The sequence below is a fragment of the Aethalodelphis obliquidens genome, unplaced genomic scaffold (assembly GCF_003676395.1).
Source record: "Aethalodelphis obliquidens isolate GAN/ISIS:26980383/991018 unplaced genomic scaffold, ASM367639v1 scaffold7, whole genome shotgun sequence".
Classification (NCBI taxonomy): domain Eukaryota; kingdom Metazoa; phylum Chordata; class Mammalia; order Artiodactyla; family Delphinidae; genus Aethalodelphis; species Aethalodelphis obliquidens.
In genome coordinates this window covers 63,330,108-63,350,816 of record NW_020837951.1, presented here as the reverse complement: position 1 = coordinate 63,350,816, position 20,709 = coordinate 63,330,108, and the positions used below count along the sequence as shown (strand labels likewise).

The window sequence follows — 20,709 nt, the reverse complement described above, 5'->3', positions numbered from 1 at the left end:
CACAAGGAACGCCTGGCTTGGGTTAGATGGTCCTGGAGGCGCCTAGGTCTCGTTCACCTGCTCTGGGGAGAGTGGCATGCCCTCCTCCACTTGCTTGTCCACTGCCATGCGCAAGCTATGGAAATAGACATGGAGCTTTCCTACCTGGATAGGCATGGATATTTAAAGACCACAAAGAGATGTGTTTTCAAGTGTCTTTGAAATAATACACTTTTTCAAAGACACAGAATAGTCCGAAGTGTTTATTACACTTCATTTTTTGTCCTCGGCTACATTCTTTACATCTAGTCATCTTTTCCCAGTTTGAAAATGTAACTTGATTTATGAATAGTCAAACCGTTCTTTAACACTCTTTGTATTAACCTCCTAACTAACGAGGTAGATCAACTTTTTTCACGGATCTAGTGCTATTGCCTTGAAAAAATAGAATTAACATTTCCTATTACAGAATGCTTAAGATAGCCAGTATCAGAAAGTATACCTTACGTAGACCTAGATTTATTTAATTTAAATATTTCTATCAACACCTACTTTTGATTGTGTAATATTCGCTGTAGATTAAAGGGATCATAGTTCTTATCTAAATAATTTATGTTATAATATTTTCCCAGAGTGACTTGGGAACACTTAATATTGTTCGTTTACTTGAGTGTAAATTCATAAAACTTACCGAGGAGGGAAGTCGCAGCTCTCCTTACAGAACAAAAACAGAAAGTAGACTGGTTACACTGGATTAAAATAAATCTCAAAAAGAATGCAGAAACCGCATACCGTACCTATTTTAAAAAATCCTTGATAAAGAGAGTGGTGTAAGTGTTGCCTGAATGATTCAAAAATAGGTGATATATTTTGCTGAGTGTTTTCTGGGTTCATGAAACATGTTTATTATTTTTATTTTTCTTAATATATTTTCTTTAAGGAGGTTTAAAGAAATGCTTCAAATAAATGTATCGGTATATAGATGTCCTTGTGTTAGCACAGTCCATAGGAAAACATTTTAAAAAACAACCTACCAAAAGTGGACTGTAGTTTAATGTGCCATAGGTGGTGGGTCATTTTCTAACTTGGCCTGGTGGTAGGGAAAGTGGCCTGCAGATAGCCAGGTGGCAGACGGTTATCTGATATGTGTTATATAAGTGTGGGATTTAGTAAATGGTATGAACTTCATCATCATCCCAAAATATAAAATATCAGAATTACTCTTTTGACTCAGAAATCTAGGTACTTACTATGTGCTTTTTGTCTTTGTATTTCCTTGGTATAGTTTTAGAGATATGCTTACAAGTCATTTAAAAATTTCTAGTTTGATTTTAAATAATGGTGCTTGATATCATACATTTGGAAATATTGTTTTTTTTTAATGAAAGATTGCATTTACTGTTTCTATACACTGAAAAATTTAAGTCCAAGTAATGACGGTTTGGGGAAAAAAATTTTTTTTTTCCCTGTGTGTCCCCAAATAAAAGCACATTAACACATGACACTTAATTTGATTGACAGCTGTCTAGGAGGTGACATTTTAAGGTGGGCTGTATATATGTGTTGGATTGACTGTCAGTGTGTTGTAAGTCTGTCGTGAAAGTCAAGGCTGGAAGTAAAGTTTTAGAAAGTGGGTCATGTAACTTTTTAGTGCAGGGAGGGAAGGTTTGCAAGCACTTCACTGCTGCTCGCCTTTTAACTTGCTTGAAGGCTAGTCCTTGAGGTGTGCACGCATGTACATTCACTCCTGGGGCAGGCAGCCAACTCTCTTGGTTGATGAACTGACAATAAAGAACATATCCTTTGGATTTGTGAAGATAGATTGAAGAAAGAAAAATGCATAAATGCCTTCTGCATTGCACCATCGGTCATGATAGTCATAAAGTTGTAAGCAACTCTTGCAGACCACATTTTCAGATAAAACATTGATTTTGTTGTTGTTTTTAGTCTCTCTTTTAAAAACCTTTTATTATTTTACACTGCGCACCTAATTTATATCTTCTGCTACCTGTGAGTGCACCATATCTTCTTAACATCTGTTGGCTGTTTCTTTGAAAAAGTCACATCAGGATGCTTTTGTGTTTTCCTTTTTTCAAAATTTATATCTTTTTCCTTTGGTCAAATGTAGGTTAATTGTCATTTTGCAGTGCATTTGATTAAAGAAAGAATTTTAAAATATAAGTCTGTAGTCAGTCAGAGGGCTGCATTATCTCCCATCGTGACTTTTTATTTCTCCTCTAAGTGCATGAAAACCCACTTAAGTATGTTTTATCAATCAGGTGAAAAAGTATAAAGAAAAACATGAAAGAAAAATCAGAAAAGAAAAATGTAATGTTTGCAACAGAATGAGCAACAGAATTACCTTTCCCCCCTTTTTTCTTTCTCTCCCCACTTCTAAACGACTGGGAGGAAAACATGAGAAAGAACAGAGAGAATGCCAAAGATGGTTGCCACTGGCACCAGGATTGGCATCAGACCCTCTTTGTTTAGCTCAGGATGCCTGTGATTTGTTAGTTGGCATCCGCATTGCAGTGTGGAGTGATGTTACAATATATTGACAATTTCCAGATCTAGAAATGTCAATAGTCCTCTTGGTTATTTATACAAGATCACAAACTGCATCTCTTCTGGAGGATGACATAAAGACCAACAAATAATAAAGTTCATTGTTGACCAACTTCCTATGCTTTTTCCCTCTTTCTCTTTTGGTTCAATCCACACTTTTTTTTTTTTTTTCTTTCATGCCCAGCAGCCTCAGCCTCATCTTTTTTTGAAATGTGGAAAGAGTTACTAGAGCTTTGACACAAGCTCTAGTGCTACATCTGCATCTGATACAGTTTTGGGGAGAATGTATGCATTTTGAAATCGGTTTTGATATATAGTTCATTAGACTTGTGCATCCCATGGCCGCAAGGCAGAATTTCCTTTAAAGCTAAATAAATCTCTTTGTTATTCAGCCTCTTCTGTGCCTAGAGTCTGGTTGACCACAATTTAGTCCATTTTTGTATTGCTCCATGTTTAGGAAAGGGTCATGTTCAATATAGTCATTTATAAAATGATACCACCCCCCACTTTACCTAAAATATACACATCATGTGGGAGTCCCTGCGTTTAAATCCATAAAATCATTTGACGGTATTGATTCAGAGGGCTGCGCTTCGGCTGTTTCGTTGCTACAAGAACCGCCATTTTGTTTGTGAAGTGCCAGGCGAGGGGGAAAAAAAAGGCAGACACTGTGCTGGATGCCAATAATGGTTGCCAGTGGCACCGAGGTTGGCATCAGACCCTCTTTGTCTAGTTGCTGAATGCCTTTGATTCGTTGGTTGGCATCCGCATTGCAGTGGGCACACTGAAAAGTTTTTGACAATCCCTGAATGAAAGCTGCTTGCTTGTTTGCTGCAGCAAACCTTAGCTGATAGAAAACCCTTCCTTTTATCTATTTTTTTTTTTTAGGTTTCTTTTTTTTTTTTTTCAAAGATGGTGACAGATTAAAGGAAAAAACAGCTCTGAAGTGGCCTCCATTTTCCCCAAGATATTAAAGATGTCCAGGGATTCTTGGGCAGGTGGTACCTATTCCCCATATTGTCTTTGTTACTGCCTTCTTGAAAGCAAAGCAAAACAAAACAAAACAAAAACCAGGCAAGCCTCGCGCAGCACACCTTCCCGGGACAGAAGTACGCTGTAGGATGCTGGGTGTGCTCTGGGAAGGGTATGGAGGGCTAGCTGGCTGCAGTGACATGGAATGCACTTGCCAGGACTGACTGTGGCTTTCAGTCACATCACTGCGTATTTCTTAGGCAATTTTTAGTTCCTTCAGTTTCCACACTTCCAAATTTTACAGTAACCCACTGAGAGGACCTTTCTATTTTTTTTCTAGTTAGTAATGTGTAACAGGGTAAACGTTAAAAAAAAAAGAAATGAGAAAACCTTCATGAGGAAACCTAACGTCAGGAAGACCAACCAAAAGGCTGAAATCATTTTGGTTGAAGTTTCCTAGATGGTCTGCATTCATATTGCTTTCTGGTTAACCACCATTATCTCGTTAATTAATAAGAAGGATTAGCAGTGCTACCCAAAAGGCTACACAGAAGGAAGTCTGGCCTGTGGAGGCGTTGAGTGGCCACACTGTGTCCTGTCTGAAGAGTGGCGTGGGGTAGGGGGCTGGGCTTTCTCTGAGGCAGGAAAGGGTTTTGAAGAAAGAGATGGGTCACAACACACTAAGATGTTTCAGGATCTCAAGAGAGAGTAACTGTTGTCATGTATTTAACAGATTCCAGTTTCAACTCAGCCTGACTGATTTTTGGACTGTGTTTTGCACTCTTATTAAACATGTTTTGGAGTGCTAAAGAGGCCTGGAACCTCGTGGCTCTCACGAGAGAGGAGTTTCCCTTTTAGCCTTGTGGAATCCTTAAAATCGTGGATGGTAACTTCTGTTGTTTTATTGGTAACTGATATGATGATCAAAGTGCATTTCAACATTGTGAAAAACGTGACTTGTTTACAGGGGAAGTTGTAATCATTATTATTGTTTTTGAAATAGAATCCTTCCTGGTTGTCACATCTCATTAGGGAGGAAGCAAATGCGAAGAATTGTTTTCCTCCCTCAGTTACTGACTTTTAGAATCCTTTTGGGTAACAATTATTATTTTTTTTTTTATGAAAAGCTTAAGTAGATCATTGTTTGCAAGTTGACAGCATATTTTAACCTTTTAATAAATTTCACTTCATTTGCAGATTCCCATTATGGGGAAAAGGAAGCTTTCATAATCTGTTAAAACGGATTGGTGGGCTTACATTGTGAAATGCTCAGAAAGCATGACAGTTGTATGCATGTTTGATTTAGGGGAACACTGTTAAGTTTTCCCATCTAGCGTCCTGTCCTTGACTGAACTTATGAACTCTAGTGCACACTTGTTTGCATTCTGGCTCTCGCACAATTCAGCAGATAAAGAAGGTCTCTTACTGGCCTGTCTTGCTCCTAGGCTTAATGAGACCTTTGTGGGAACATATATTGTAATATGAGATACCTAGCAATTTTCTCACTGATAAGAAGAAAACACAGGCCAGAAGTTTGCCCTCTCTGCCATGATGTTCCTGCCCTGATAGCTTTGCTGGACAATTCAAGAGTTAAACTCGGAGGCCCCAGTTGCCAGCTGGGAAAGCTTGGCATCTGTGTTCTGATATGGCAAACCAAGCTCTTGAATTGCTCTTAATATGATCTCACTTTTCAAAAGGGAAGGAGAGAGAAGGAGAGAGGGAGAGAGAGGTATATCATTTGTTATATCAATTATGATTTTCAAATATTTAAAAAGTATGTAATGATCCACTTTTTGGAGGCAGCAAAGGTTGGTAAAATGTCCTGCTGACAGCATTGGGTGTCACTCTCTGCATGATACCCTCTCGCCGTATATGCTGCACTATACATTTTGTAATGAAAAATATTCATCTAGATTACACGTTTGGATTTGCAAATTTAGTGCACTATGCCTCTTGTGTGGGAAAATAACTCCATATGCAAAAGGACCAAAATGATGTTCATTATTCAGGAATCAAGGTAATTTGGGGGAACAGTGCAATGACAGGAGATGATGCTTAGGTCTCCCAAGGGGTGCTCCCTGACAGATACAGGGTGTGTGCCTGCAGACTCAGCTGGGCAGGAGCCATTGAGGAGGCCTGTTGCCACTGCTTTAATTCTTTAAAGTTTCTGTGTTCTAAAGTGGTAACCTAAGAGGTATATCCACACATAGCTGTACTATAGATTTCGTAGGATTTTTTATTTACTTACTTGTTTTTCCCTAAATTTGGAATTTACAAGGAAACTGCCAAAAGGAAGTTAAAGTTTTAATCCTCCATTAACTTTTTTTAAAAATTTATTTATTTATTTAATTTTGGCTGTGTTGGGTCTTCAAAGCCGCACGCGGGCTTTCTCTAGTTGCGGCCAGTGGGGGCTACTCTTCATTGTGGCGTGTGGGCTTCTCATTGTGGCGGCTTCTCTTGTTGCAGACCATGGGCTCTAGGCGTGTGGGCTTGCTTCAGTAGTTGTGGCTCGCGGGCTCTAGAGCACAGGCTCAGTAGTTGTGGCTCACGGGCTTAGTTGCTCCACGGCATGTGGGATCTTCCCGGACCAAGGCTCGAACTCGTGTCCCCTGCATTGGCAGGCGGATTCTTAACCACTGTGCCACCAGGGAAGCCCCCTCCGTTAACTTTTTACTCTTAAGTTTGGCACTATAATTTGGAACAACAATCCAACATATCTGATGAGTAAAGTCTGTCTCATAAACTTTCATTCTGCTTAACTGAACTGAGAAACTAGACCAGTGGGCTTAAAAAAACTGTTTTGTGACACTTTTACCCCTGCCATCCCTGCCAACCAGTTGGAATTTCAACACCTGAAGAGGGAGGGACCCAGTGGGAGGCTGCGCCAGAATTCTCTGGAATTCATAAAAGTTGCGATAAATAGGTTTTCACGTCTGTCATCCCAGTGGCTTGCATGATAACTGACTTTATAATCAAAAGAATCATTATTGCTTTGTGGGAAGGTTAAGGTTTCAGAGAGTGGAAGTAGCCTAAGGGGCGCTCATTAAAATAGGGAATTATTAAATATCTGAAAAAGATGGGCGAAGGCAAGAGTGATCCCTGGCTCTGAAACTAGTTTTAGGTGGAAGTGTCTCTGCAGTTTGTGGAAAGGTAGCATTTCCTAGTTTGAAGTTGAGGAGAGTTGAACTTGTGACGCTTGAGGAGTTTGTCCATGTATGCGCTGTGACAGAGCAAGTGATGAGCCAACGTTATGTTCAAAGCAGTTTTACAACCTTTTTTCCCTCCATCCTTGTGGCAGAGGAATAATTTTAGAAATCTCAAGGACTAGTGGTTACGTGATGGGAAACAGGAGTTATTACAGCAGCATGCCTCAGCGCCAAGCATAGCAAGAGGGGAGCTTCCTCTTCAAGCTCACTTTTCTGTGGCAGCGTGGTATGTCGTCTCATCTTAAAATACATTCTTGGGTCCTTGAACTCTAATTATGTGATGTGGTTAATTTCACTGAATTCCATTGTTGGGATTTGGCATAGAGAAAAAATCACCAAACTGCAGAGAACTTGAGAACTTTAAGTGCGTGCTGTGGAGGAGGGAGTCTGCGGGATTAGTTTGTATTAGACTGGATGGTACAGGATGTGAGGCTAATGGGACTTGAATGCTTGGGCTTTTGGGTTGTTATATTATTCAGAAAATTGGAAGAAATGGCCACCAATTAACCAATGAGGTGGAAAGACCTTGAGGCTGAATTGAAGGCCACACATACAAGAAAAAAATACCCTCAAAATTACATCAAGCAATGTTCTAAGAGGGGAATGCAAACTCTTCTTGTGCATAAATATATTGTTTATAATAAAACACTTAGATACACATATTCTCTCTGTTTATGATGATAGTTTAAACAGGACGGCACTGATGAATCACAGACAAATTAAAGAACTCTGAATAAGAACTATATAATTGAAAATATGGGGTGATGGATGAAGTAATTTTACTAGCTGAGAGTTGCCTGGAGGTTGTTTATTTTCAGAATCCCATTTTAAGGCAGTTCAGAGCATGTAGTAAGTTATGGATGAAGCACAAATCAGTTGAAAATGGGATTTGTTTAAACAAGCGCAAAAAAAGAAAATAAGAATTGCTTTTGAGAAAAAAATTCTTTAAATATAGTGCAGTTTTAAAATTCTGGCTAGCGTCAACTCCATGTCTCAAAGTAGAAACTTTAATAGATAGTATCGAGTTGAATTGTAAAATACATGTATCTCCCACAAAACTACACAAAAGCATTTAACAAGCATCAGTTCATAACTGTGACACTAATACATATTCTGATGCAGCGTGAAGCTGAGGATTTTTTTTAAAACTTCATTTTTCAAAACTCACATTGAAAAATATACATGGGGAAATGTATTGCTGTTAACAGGGAATGGTAGAGCTTAGGACAAAGATCTGATCATCAGCACAGATGTTAAGATAGTTATTTGAAATACGGTGTATTTTGTAATTCGTGTGAGTAGGGGATTACATTTGTACCCATGTTAATAACCCGAGTATGTCAATATGAAGTCTATACCCCTCTATTAGTGAATTCTGAAGTGTGAAAAATGTTCCTGCTTAGGACAACTTGTATTTTATTATTCTGACATCTGCAGTTTCTGGATGGATTACCTTAAATTTGCTATGCTATGTTAAAAGCCTTGTTTTATGAGGTTGGTCTCAGCTTCTGGCCTTAGTGTCAGGAACCCTGCTACGTGATGCAACTTGCCTTGTTAGGTTTAATTGACCAAAGCTGATGTGTTAAAACAATTCATTTGTGTTGTAACTTATGCCCTGGCTAACTTGCTACCTGAATCCTTTGACCTTGACTTGTCTGGGTCATGAAATGGCTGCAAGCTGTTTGACCTTTCTATTGTGTAGTAATGTCACTGTTTCCTCTTATTCTTTTATGGTAATAGCTGACAAAAAGCCCCAGCCCTGACTTTACACCCCAGTGGATTCCAGGCGTCCCTTCGCAGTAGTGATGTCTTCTGTTTGACATGGTCTAGCCGTAGAAGTGACTTTCTTTTGTTTGCTGACAGCGATGGGGACAGATTTGCAGCTCTCCTTGCTCCAGGAGGTGGGGGGTAGTATTCTGGCATTTAGAGGGATTTGGATTTCTTCTGCTTAGATTTTCAGTTTCCGTGTTTTATGATTATTCATATCACCATTTCCTTTTCCCCTCTCTTCTGAGGTTGGCTTTTCAGCTTTTTATATTTATGATTTCCTTAATAATTGCTTTTCAACATTTTCGGCTGTTACAATAAAAATATTTTATTGTCACTATATAGGGTAAAACTGGTAAATTTAGTTATGCTTTGGATTAGCAATGCGTAAGTCCTAAAATGACTGACTTATAAAGTTCACCTCTTAAACTTGTCTGGTATTGGAAAAAGCTGTATACTAAACATGTAGGATTAAAACAAAATTTTTAAGAAATGAGAGTCATGTTGTAACTTTACACAGTCCATCTTATAGTTTTAGGGGAAACCTATTCTTGCGACTTAGATAGCTAAATTTCAAAGCATAGTGAACCATTGGTAAATCTGAAGCTTTTACTTCTTTGGGGACATTTGCCAGCATGTGAAATTCAATGCTTATTTTAACAAATATAAAAATTGTTTTTTCCCTTCTTTATGAAACCCTCCTATGCAAAAATAGAGAATTTTACCTCTGTTCTCTTCCGAAGCAGTGAAATAATTTTATTTTTAAAATATTGGAAATGCCGTCTAAAATGTTAAAACACAGATATTTTTATCCTACCAAATTTTTCTTTGCCAAATATGACATTGTAGTTCATGATTTTTCCTATATTTGCCAGATTAAATATTTAAAATCCAAGCTGTTACATTTTATTTTTAAATTATTAGAGGGAAAAAAGGAAGTTTAAGTTAGAATGCGCATTTCCTTACTTGTATGTCCCATACTGTTTATCCATGTGTGTGGATACACTGACAGATGAGAGACAATGTGGTCCAGGCACAAGAACCTTGGAAGAAAACATGCAATTTTTCTATTCCCATTTAAAAAATATCTGAAATGGCAGGTGAGAGAGTTTTTCTTTTTCTTTCTTTCTTTCTTTTTTTTTTTTTTGGTTGTTGCTGTTTTAAACCATTTTTCCCCCAGGAATGTTCACAAGATCAAGGAATGTAAATGCTTTTCAGCATTAATTGTGTTGATAATCCAGCATCCTGCGGATCCAAGGAAGAAAGGTAAATGAAACGTCTGGTTTTGGTCAATAGCCTCAGTGTCTCTCTCCTGTCCATAAAATCCAATCTAGACTTGAAAACACCTCTCATGCCTTTCTGCTCACTCATTGGTGTTTTCAGTGGTGGAGTCCACGAAGAATCGAGTTTGGATGTGGTTAGTGGGCTAATGGGTCATATGCAGTGGGACTGTGATACAAGAACAGCGGCCAGCCCCCAAGGATTTAAAAAATGTCTGTGATTTCTTCCAGAAGTCTGCCTCAGTTCCTCCACCGAAATGATGTAAAACAATTCGCAGCTGCTGAGTTAAAGAGCCTAAGTTCCTGGATCATGTGTAATTGATGTGTGTGTGTGTGTGTGTGTGTGTGTGTGTGTGTGTGTGTATGTGTGTGTTGCAGAGTTGAAAAGAAGTGAAGGTAGAGAAAAAAAGAGAGAAGTAGGGCCTAGATCTTTCAGGAATGACTTAAGAAGGATGGTTCATTCATAGATTGAGGAGTAAATAACATACCATTTAAAATATTCTGTCAGCTTTGGATTTTGGATTCCTTCACAGTTGAGCACATCTCCCTTCTTCCCGCCTTTTAGTTTTTGTAGAACATAGAAGAATAAGCGCATGAATGTGACATGTCTTCGTAGTCTTGCTTCTTCTCTTTATCAGTTTTGTGACCTTGGCTACGTCACTTAAGCTCCACGTGCTTTAGTTTTCTGTCTTGTAAAATGAGGATTAGAATGCCCGCTTCGCAGGGCTGTTTTAGGATTACATGAAATAATTCATGTAAGTAAAAGCAATGATGTTATTAATAAGAGTGATTATTGCTCTTTATAAAGGAACATGGCATAATATAGACATCCAGAGGAGATGCCCAATAGTGAAGAGAATGAGTGATTAGGTGTTGCAGCGAGAGGTCATCAATTAGTTTATGTGTATCTCAGGTGATAAGACCCTCCAAAGAGAAAATGAAAAGTCCCGATCACAGTGATGTGTATAGATATTTCCTAGTAGGAACATGTTCCTAGTTGTATATGGTTTTTATATCAACTTAAAGTAGAATTACTGTACAGTTTTAGCAGTCCTCTGTATCAGACTTATCAGAGAGTTAATTTCTTGATCAATCTAGGAGTCCCTGAAAGGAAGGAGTGAAATAATTTTATTAGTTGGCTCTTTGAGTAAATAACTTTGTGTTAAGTGAAGGGTGTAGTAGGAAGTACTTGTAATTTATTGTACTCCAGTGAAAACATAGGACTTTTAGTTATAAAAACGTGAAATTGCCAACATTTGGGAGAGCTACACTTATGTTTTAGATTTGGTTGGACAGAAGTGGTGATGTTGTGGACTGGATTGTTCTAGAGGAGTAGGCTGCTGGTTTTTAGACTCAAGTCTGAAAGTGTCTTATTTAAAAATGATCCCTAGTTGGGTCAAAAGTCAAAATGTTTCATTAGTTACGTGAATTGTTTTCACTTTATTGCCACTGGACTCTTCCTCTTTAAGTCAGTCTTTCCCACTCGTCCTTTTTTATGGTGTTAAGAAAATGAATTAAATAATCTTTAGAGGAAAAAAGTTAATATTTCTTACTTAAAGTGATGTCACTTTTTCTAAGAACAATTGAAAGCCAAATGGGAAGTGGTTAAAACATCTTCTTCTTCTTCCCAAATTAGGTTTAGGATTAGCGCTTGAGTTTTGTGGCTCTGGTTGGTTGGATCCGGTGGTCCTGAAGCCTCTCTTGTGGGCCAGATTTTCCTTGGGGAACCAGTCATGGTGCTTCTTGCCCATGGGCGGTGGGTTGCTCCTCTCACTTACTTTGTACAGCAGATTTGCAAAGTGGACAGGTTAGCCCATACCCACAGTCTCTACTAGGGAAATATCTTAAATCACACGTCACACTGATGCAGTGCAAAAAAATTTCATATTCTTCTATGCAGCATTTTAATTATAATTATACTTAGGGTTTCTGGCCAGGAGTCAATAGGAAAAGTTATCTCACTGTTTGTCTGTTAAAGGGTAACTAGGGTGTGCAGAAAGTAGAATCAGGACATTGATTAGCTTGCTCTGATTATGGCACATAATTTTTAATAATCTGTGTCATGTCTTTTCTTTTTGAGAACATACCTGATGTTGCTATTCTGTTCAAAATCAAGAAGCCTGTATTTTATTTAGTGCATAAAAAAGTACATCCAGAATTTTTTGACATGTGTAAACTGGATTGCTGTTGATGGCAGAAGGATTTAGTATTTTGTCCTTCTAATACATTTGAAAAGCTTTGTTTGCACTTAGGATTTAAAGTTGATATTGACCGGAAATGGTCAATATGCATTGACCATGTATGCAAATCGATGCATACATGATTCTTAAATACTGGTTGCCTTTCTTAGCCTCCTGGTGAAGCTAACATATTTCTTTAAATTTCCTGATGGTAAAGCATTAATATTTTTGGTTAAGACTTACAGTTATCATGTAACAGTATCTGTTCTATTTACAGTCTCCAAATAAGGGAAAAGCTGCTTATAGTAATATGAGGATCACTGGTCTTACAATAATTAAATAGACTTGTTATACTACATTAATCCCTTTTGGAACATTTGGAATGACTTCTTAGTACTAACAACACAGTATTAGGGCCTACAATTAATCTGCTTTTTGTATCCAACATTTGTATAATATAAAACGTGTATAGAGAAACATATTTCAGGTTTAAGATGAGTTCATAGGAGGACAAAATGAAATTATATTGGACTATTAAGGAAAATGAATATGATTCTAAGTACTGATAAAATATGGAATTCATTTCGAGTTAGCATAGGTAGACAAATTGTTTTTCATAAGTTTTTGTTTTTTTGGTGAAGACCTTTTTTTGGGCTCTCAGAATAACTTTTTGGGACTTCCCTGGCGGTCCAGTGGTTAAGACTTCGCCTTCCATCGCAGGGGTTGTGGGTTTGATTCCTGGTCGGGGATTCCACATGCCTCATGGCCAAAAAACCAAAACATAAAACAGAAGCAATATTGTTATAAATGCAATAAAGACTTTACAAATGGTCCACTTAAAAAGAAAAATCTCAAAAAAAAAAAAAAAAAAGAATCGCTTTCCGCCGGAGGTCCAAGATTTGCTCGTGACACACCAGATATATGCAGTATGAAATGGAAGCATTTGTTCAATCTAATATCCAGGAGGTGTGTTAACACCTTGTGAGCTGGTGTTTCTTGCTTGGTCCCTGCATTGATACAGCTATTTATTAATCCTGGAGAAAATGAAGCAGACCCAATTTCAAAGTCTGGTCCAATCTTGTTCTGTGTTTCATGGACATGGTTTAAGTTAAGGACAGACTGGGCATTCACTATTCAAACAGAATTATTACAGATTTGTTAAAGAGAGTTCTGAGTTAGGATTGTGTTTACATCTTCTGTTGTGGAAGCCCCATGAGGCATAATTTCCTCCTCTATGTGGGTTCTTTTATTTTTGTTGAGTTTTTCACACCCGGGGATGTGAATTCAACCTTGGGTATTCCAGTTACAGGGAAAAAATTTTGTGAAGGATGTAGTATTAGTTCATTTCTGGGGCAGATTGCATGCATATGTACAGAGTACCATGGAAGTGCTGGGATTATTGAGTGGTTTGCAGCCATTTTAGAGCATGTGCCTGGGACCAGCTAACACATTGTCAGGGAAAACATGATGTAGCAACAATATTAGATCATGCAAATGAGACTACTGAATAGTAATAGTTATGGGCAATATTTTGGAAAACACTGATTAGTGACAGTTTTATTACAGCAAATGTATGTATCAAGTCCCCAGATTTCATTGTAATGCACTGAAAACAGATGTCAAAGTGTCCCAAACAGAATTTCATGGTTAATCTACATATTGCATGGAAAGTACAAACAAACCATTTAGAATTCTGTTATTTAATCCTTTTAGAAGGAATGAAAATATACAATTTAGATTTACTCCATTCTTTCTTTTAATTTCAGTTTTTGTTTCCTAGGGGCTGATGATAAATTATTTTTTTTTCTTTGCTATTTTCTTAAGATGCATATGGGAGAAGACATATCTGCATATGGACATGGTTTTACTTAACATACTTTGAACTGTAAGTTTCTGAACATAAGGTCTTTGCATTAAAAAAAAAAAAAAAGGCTCTAAATTATTTAGTGACCAGGTAATGGAATTAACCTTCTTCTATTCCTTTGTTTACTGATGTAGAGTTTCACTCTATGCCACATAGTGACTGAAGCAGCGTGCTGAAGCGGAAGGGAGGAAAATTGGTAGCCCTCCCTCCTGCAAGTACCTGGGAGACTTGGGGCCTCTCAGTGACTCAGTTTCTTTATCTGTCAAGTGACAGAGTTGGCCAGAAGACTTCCACTATCCCTCTTAGCTCCAGCATCTTAGGAATTTGGCTTCTGGTTACCCTGGCAGGGGGAAGATCCCCTTCACATTAAGCAATATTTAATGAAGTTTAGCATACTCTTGTTAAATCTGGGATTTTAATACGTTTTATTTATTAAAGAGAAATAGAAAATGTGTAACCTGACTCTTGAGTAACACTTTCATGTTGCTCAATTCAAAGTCCAATAGTCAAATCATTTGGTTCAATCTAGATAAAAAGCTTGCTTTTTAAAGAAAGAGGTCTTTAACTCATAGATTTTTAGAGCTGGAAGAATCCCTAGAGACCTTCTCACTTTACAGCTGTGGGTACTGAGTCTAAGAGAGGCCCAAAGCCACTTTGGTTGTTTGCATTAGTTTTACTGTTACATGGGCATAAATAAGCATAAATAATTAAAAGTGTTATTTTGTGAACATAGCAGCAAGTTTTTTTAGGTACAAAGAGAAAAATCGTGATTAAAAGATATGTGTTATCATTTGTAATTTATTGAAACCAATTGATTCAAGAGTTCAGTTTTTTTCTTTTATAGCTTTTCATAGGATATATTCTGTTGAAGTCACCCTATAGCTATGGTCTTCATGAGGATGACTATCTTTATCTTTTTCAGTGGGTGAAAAAAACTGATTAAGTTATGGTCAACTAATATGGATTTGATCGTAGTTGGAAAACAGAAAGGATCCATTAAAAATGTACTGCCAGATTTCCAGTAACCATTAAAGGTCATGTTTGAGACTGGTTGTAAGAAAAACTTTTTCTTGAAAGTCAGGTATTGGAAGAAAAAATGGGAGCTGGTTATGAGGAGCTGATTTAAGTTCTGCTTCCTGGATGTCTACAATTTTCAGATTAGCTTGATAATTACTATGTCTCCATTTTCCTTTGTGTGGTGCATATCTCTCATCTTAGTTTAAAAAACTGCTTTTTTTTTTCCAGTTTAAAACAAACATTCATATGCCTTCTTTTATTTGAGATGTTTCTAAGAATTTTTTCTTAGTTTAATTTTAGAAACCCAAACATGTTAAATTCACAAGAGGCATTCAATTTTAAAAGGAAACTTTCAGTGAATCCTTTTGCTAAGGTAAGAATTCTTTTATAACATGAAAGATTTGTCTGTAAATTATGAGTGTCGTGTAATGTACTTACATATATCAAGGCACCCCTGAGTATAGCAGAGATTAATAACTTTTAAAGCAGAGATATTAGCAGTATTAGAAAAAGTTTAATATCAGCTACTTTTAGCAGCTAACTTCTGGTTTGAGAGTTTATGAGGAAAGCTTGAAACCATGTTTTCAAGGCACAATTGTAGATGGAAAAATAGATGAGTAAAAGTCGGGTATATGTAAGTGAATGACAGCAAAATCGGTAGAAATGTTGTGGGAGCACATTATAAAATAGATAATAAGTATTTATGGAATGAATGAATATAAATTACTTAAACTGAATATAGAACATTAAGGGCAAATCAGATAACTGCTACTGTGGTAGTTTAAAAGTTCCTCAAACTGGGAAGAACTAATTTTTACTGAGACTTGTTTTGTTTTCTTTTATATCTCCACTGGTGACTGGTCACTGTATAAGAAGTGTCTGTATCTTATATGTGCTTTAAGTTTCAGGAATGAGTAAAATAAAACCATATGAAGTGTAGTATCTGTATTAGCAATCGAACATATTCTAGAATCAAGCTGGGGCTTTAAATGTTTGTTTTACTGTTATTCACTATGTGGTTAGGTAAATTGGTTATATTTTCTAAGATTCAGTTTTTTGAGCTGTGCAGTGGGTTGTGAGGGTGAAATGAGAAAATGCTTGTGACGTGCTTAACACCATGCCTGTCATATTGCAGATACTCAGTAAGATGTTTGCAATTATTGCTGTGACTTGTAATTAGCAACCACTATGGTGCTTGCTCATAGTAGGTACTGAGTATTTATTTGTTCAATGAATGAATGCTTACCACCTATACTAAGGATTCTGGAAGACTTGATCTCCCTTTTGTGGGGCAGAGCATTAAATTAGGGACAGTACTCTGCCAAAAGTAGGAAGAAACATATTATGATAGCAAAAATTAAAATATTTTAGTTTCTATGTAATGTCTCAAAATCGATCCATAAAGAAATGAACGATATAGAAGCACAGTGAATCATAATGCTCACTTCAGTGTCTGTAGGTGACTGAACGAAATAGCCTTACCTAGGAGCGTAAAGACATGCTGGATTCTTGTATAAATTTCTGCTTAGAATCCAGTATACTTTACATTATCCATTTTTCATAAGGCTTTTCATTTGGGTTATCAGGAAATCTCAGACATAAACATAATCAGAAAGAAAAAAGAACATATCTGTAACTGTTGCCTAGCAGGGAATACCTGAGGCACTGGTATCTTATGCAGGAAACCGAGACTTTAAAATCCCAAACGTTTTCATGGGCTCGAATGGGGATATATATTTTTTCTCCTTTGTGTCTCTGATAGCGCTGAATTATAGTCCCGCAAAAAGCTGAGAAGAGAGATCTTATTATTTTGTGTAAGATTATTTTCTGAAGAATAATTTTGGACTGCTTTGTCTTATTCATTAAAAATACATTACATAATTTTAAAAAATCATTTCACTAACATATATTTTAAGTGCCTAACAAATTTTGGTGTTGGCAACTTTTCCTCAATAGTTATTCGGTAATAATCTTTATCCTGTTATTATTCATTTGACCAGTCATTATTAGGTTTTCCTGAAGAGTGTGTGTGTGTGTGTGTGTGTGTGTGTGTGTGTGTGTGTGTGTGTGTACACGTAGATATGGTACATTAATTCTTTTTATTTGGTGTGTGATTAATATGATTCTGCATATATCATATAGTCAGGAAAGTGGACACGTATGGATTTATTAAAATGTATCTTTCAAGGAAAATATAAAACACTTGATATACAGGTGAAAAACAGTTGAGAAATGCATTTATTGAGTGGGAGCTCTGTACTAAGCATTTCAATATTTTAAAGGGTTAGGAAAAAATAGTGAAAATATAGATGACCTTTCCCAAATAATTTATCAGTAGAAAAGAGAGGATAATGGTCACCTGTAGTGAGAGAAAGAAGAATGACCAAGATAGTGGAAAAAGTATACAACTAACTAATGGTCTCACCAACTACTATATATAGTTGGATTTGCCTAGCTCTCTGGGTGGAGACCCTGTGGGACTGCACTGGAAAGGTCACAGAGAGGAGGTGAATCTCAAGCAGAGTTTTCTCAGGGGTTATATAACAAAAACAAAACAAAATGAGGTAGATAACCAAGAATCTGCATCTTATATAAATGAATTCTATTTGGCAATGACATATACTATATGAGAATTATATATTTTATTATTTTGGTAGCCTAACAGATTTGGTGTTTTTAATAATTTATTAATAAGGGAAAAATCTAATAGTAAGTTGTAACCCAGATGCTAAAATACTCAATACTAAATGGCTTTGATTAATTAATCTCTTTTTTAGGGTGGATAATAATATTCTAATAATTCTAATTAAACAACATTATTCTTATATATGGCTTAGCTTCAGATTTCAGTGTAATCCTGTATACATTGTTTTAAAATGTTTTATTTAATATCTTTTAAATTTATCTAATAATTTGTTTTAGATATTTTAGAATTGAGAAGATAATTCTATAGGCAGTTAAAAAATCTGGAAAGCAGAATATGCTGCAAAAATATTTTGCTTAAAATATACTCTAAAGTTAGGTGAATTCAGTTTCGTGTCCAGTTTACATCACTGTTATTATTTTAAAAACCAAGTGTGGCTCTCCAACTCACTAGAAAAAAAGAATTGTTTCAGTGTGATGAGGTATGTTTTATAGTCAGGCTGAAATATCTGATCTGATGCAAACTTATACCTCTTTTACTAAGAGCAATGGATCGATACAGTGACACACCCAACAATAAAATAACCCCCAGCTTCATATATTGAATTTTCCTAATATATTTTTCTCTCTGTAAATGATAACCTATTCTAGAATATAATGTTTCCTCATAGAAAATTAGAGAAAAAATATAAATGAAAACTTTGATAATCCTTTGGCTGTAGCTATAACATAGGTAACTTCTTTAAACTAGCTTTCAAGCCTTAAAGTTTACCAGGCTTAACCCCTGAAGAAAGAATTGAATCCAGTGTGTGAAATGCTAAGTTCCTCTATGCTTCCTCACCTCCTCAGACAAATAAGATGTGAATATAAGTTCTTAGAGGGCACAGATCTTTTTTCATACTTCTCTTCCCCTTATTCCTCATGAGGGGATATATACAGTATTGACTGTATAGTTGAATGTTGATTATGATGTGCAGATACAGCAAGATTATAAACACTGAAATTTAAAAGGAAAGGTCTCAATTTGCCATTTTATGATGGCATTTTAAAGCCATCCTCCTATCTACAAACAAGTTGCCTAGTCACTCAGCAAATATTCATTGAGTACCCACTGTGTATCAGGCACTGTGCCGGGTATGGGGATTTCAATATAGAGAAGACGAGCATTGTACTAACTTTTCAATAGGGAAAGACAACTTAAGAGGAATCATCCGATGTTTATTATTATTTTTCTTAACTGAAAAGTTGCTATTAGCTGCTTAGTAAACACTTGTGGAAAGAGTAATGTTAGTGATTATCATCTGAAAGAAATGACTTAGGAAAACTTGTGACAATTTCTGAGAAAACAGTGAGGCCATGGGAATAGATGATTTTGATGAACAAGCGTGATTTTTTCATCTGGATGACAAAAAATAGTTTTGTCGGGTACACATGCTAATAACAAGCATGTTCTATGACATCTTATAGCGTGTAGTTTTTCTTGCAGGAAATTGAACACATGTTAGGATGCCTGCCTTTCTGAACTCTGGCCTTGCTCCTAACTCTGGCCTAGCCCTAGCCATTGCACTGGGCTCTGAGCGGCATCAGGACCATTCAGAGGTGAGAGAATCAGGAACGGTAGTGAAGCTTGGAGGAAGAGTGAGTACGTGTTAGGCTTCGCGATGATAATGGCAATAGATAGAAGAAACAGAAGAATAGAAGTGTGGCATTGGAGGTACACTCAGTAATTTCTCCAGCTCCTCATATGTCAGCAGATCTGCTGCAGATTTTGCAGCTAACATGGCAGCCTGAGAGGTGACTGTGATTTTGGAGGAAGTGACTGGAAGCACAGGGAGTTGAAATTTGCTGGAAGGAGCCATGAAAACAGTGTCATAAGTTTGGAATTGGAAGTACTGAGCCTAAAACTCTGTTTTTTGTTTTTTTGTTTTTTTTTTTTTTGCGATACGCGGGCCTCTCACTGACTGTTGTGGCCTCTCCCGTTGCGGAGCACAGGCTCCAGACGCGCAGGCTCAGCGGCCATGGCTCACGGGCCCAGCCGCTCCGCGGCACGTGGGATCTTCCCGGACCGGGGCACAAACCCGTGTCCCCTGCATCGGCAGGCGGACTCTCAACCACTGCGCCACCAGGGAAGCCCTGTTTTTATCATTTTTAGCTGTACGACTCTCACCAAGTGTTTAAAGTTCCCGAGGTTCCATTTCTTCTGTGTAAAATGGGGATAGTAATCTTAAAAGCTTTCAGTAGGGCTAAATGAGTTAATGACTTGGAAAAGGTCTTGCCTAGCGACTTCAGCCTCAACAGATAGTTTGAGTAAAGGAAGGTAGGATTTTCTAGGCTGTGGTGATTTTCCACTCTGCTTTTTAGTATATAGTTGTTCAGCTAACACTTAGTGAGCACATACTATGTATCAGGCATTGTTTTGAGAGATTTATCTGTGTGACTTGTTTATCCCTCCTTAACCATGTGAGGTACTTTACTGTCCTTTCACAAATGAGAACCCTGTGGCCTAGTTTAGTGACTCAGAGCAAATTTAAACCCGTGTGGTTTGTCTCTGGAGCTCTTTCTTAACCCTACTTCTAGATGGTGAAGTTACTCTATTCACATCAGGGCAGAAGGAATAAAAGAGAATGTTATAGAGTGAGGAATAATCTCTGCATGTTAAAAAGATAAGCTCATTTTAACTTATTCACACATTTTAAAAAGGATTGAAATGATCATTTTTTTATCTTTGACTTGTAAGTTGTTTCTTTCCATTCTGAATAATTAATTCGGATATAGAAAGTAAAAGTTATAGTGATTTCCAAGCTAGTCTTTTCTCCTAAGCTAAGCAGTCTTTCTCATTTGTTGTTTCCTCTTATTCTAGTGTGCTTTTGTATGAGACCCTGAAATTGGATGTGTTTATTGTGTAGACCACAAAGGATACATAGGGAAGATAAGACAGCCTTAAAGAGAGGATTAAGCAAGTCAAGAGCCATACATGGTAATCCAATTCTTCAAGAATAGGCATCATGGCCTTTATGATTGGTTTATGATAAAAACCCTCCCTACTTTACTCATGCCATGCTAAACTAATGGTTTTCCTTACAAGTCTCAGAATATTTTTTCTTCTATCATTATTATTTGTTAGAAGAGCTGGGACATTTTTGTCAGGTTCATTGACGTTTGCTTACATCTGAGTAAATTTACTCTGGGTTCCTTCTGTGATGAGAGTTTTCTGAAGAAAATAGGTACGTGAACGA

At 37.0% G+C, this 20,709-nt stretch overlaps 1 protein-coding gene across 10 annotated transcripts in view; it reads left to right on the top strand.

Annotated features, from left to right (window-relative positions):
• NFIB (nuclear factor I B) overlaps window positions 1-20,709 on the top strand; it is a 235,712-nt gene that overhangs the window by 7,709 nt on the left and 207,294 nt on the right. The gene's annotated exons all lie outside the window — the stretch shown is intronic.